This window comes from Octopus bimaculoides, chromosome 18 (assembly GCF_001194135.2).
Source record: "Octopus bimaculoides isolate UCB-OBI-ISO-001 chromosome 18, ASM119413v2, whole genome shotgun sequence".
NCBI lineage: Eukaryota > Metazoa > Mollusca > Cephalopoda > Octopoda > Octopodidae > Octopus > Octopus bimaculoides.
The window spans coordinates 6405346-6407186 of record NC_068998.1 but is presented as its reverse complement, the minus strand read 5'-3'; positions in this window follow the sequence as shown (position 1 = coordinate 6407186).

The following is a 1841-nucleotide window of genomic DNA, read 5'->3' as shown; positions in this document are numbered from 1 at the left end:
CACCGCCGCCGTAACCACCATCACCATCACTACAATACCGTTCTTTAATGGCAAAAAAGCAATGACCATGGAAAGGCAATACAATGTTCAGTCATTTTGTAATCAGAACTCCAGAGTTATAACAAAGAATAGAGAATACAGCCAGGAGTTGGATGGATGGATGGATGGATGGATGGATGGATGGATGGATGGATGGATGGATGGATGGATGGATAGATGGATGGCGTTTCTGTCAGTGGTGACTGTGGTGGTGGTGATGTACTTATTCATAAATGTACCCCTGAAGGCCAAAGCCGGACAATCGTGTTGGCAGTAATGCATGTATCGTGATGACGGCAGCGGAAGAGTGATGATTAGAGCAGTGTTGGACGTGAGAGTTATTGAGTGTTTCCAATACGATGGTGGATGGTGAGGTTGATGAGGAGGAGGACGATGGTGACGAGACTGAAGAGGAAGTGAGGAAGGAGGGAGAAGATGGTGGTAATGATGATGACGGTAATGCTACAAGATGATAGTGATGATGATGATGATGATGATGATGATGATGATGATGATGATGGTGGTGGTGGTGATGATGATGATAATGGTGATGATGACAATGATGAAGATGATGGTGACGAGACGGAAGGGGAAGTGAAGAAGGATGAAGAAGAGCATGGTGGTGGTGGTGATGATGATGATGATGATGATGATGATGATGGTAATTTGGGATTCCATTTTGAGTTCAAGACCAGCAAGTTCCGAGGAATGGGCTAAATCGATGACTTCGCCCCACCCCCCAGTGTCTGACTGGTACTTACTTTATCGACCTCGAATAGATTAAAGGCGAAATCGACCTCGGTGGAATTTGGACTCAGAACGTGAAGTCGGACAAAATGCCGCCAAGCATTTTGTCCAGAATGCTAACAATTCTGGGAAGATGAAGATAATGTTGAGAAGAAGAAATGTGGCTGACGACGAGGACAACAACGCCGAGAATTTCGATGATGACGACGACGACGGCGATGATGATGACGACGACGGCGATGATGATGATGCTGATGACAAAGAACGCGACAACAGCGACGATAACTGAAGCACTGACGCTGGTAGTTTTGTGAAAATGTAGTTTAGGTGATGACGATGACGATGTTGAGGCTAATGGCGATGATGATCATGATGATGAGGAGGAGGAAGAGGAGGAGGAGGAGGAGGGGGAAGAGGAGGAGGGGGAAGAGGAGGAGGGGAAGAGGAGGAGGAGGAAGAGGAGGGGGGGAAGAGGAGGAAAAAGGATAATGTTGATGATAATGATGATGATGACGATGACGATGACAGTAGTAGCGGGGATAATTGGGAAAAGAAAGAAAGGAAAAGCAACAGAAATCGATAGAAGTCTCTTTTGATCGATACCTTTCTCAAAAATATCCTGATCAGCCTTGTTAACGTCAAAGTCTATCTTGGATTCTTTAATTTTCTCTCACTGTCCCCCACTCCGCCGCCTCCCTGTTTCACACCAATTTTACTTTCTTACATTTGCTCCATGTCTCCCTCCATCTGTGTCTATTGTGTTTGCTTTTATAGAGTTAACCCGTTCAAACACATGCGCAATGGTCTCTCTCTCTCTCTCTCTCTCTCTCACATTCTCTCTCTTTCTCTCTGACTCTCTGTCTCTCTCTCTCTTTGTTTATCTATCTATCTATCTATCTATCTATCTATCTATCTATCTATCTGTCTATCTATCTATCTATCTATCTATCTATCTATCTATCTATCTATCTATCTATCTATCTATATATCTATCTATACAGCTGTGTGTGTGAATATATATATATATATATATATATGTATATATATATATATGT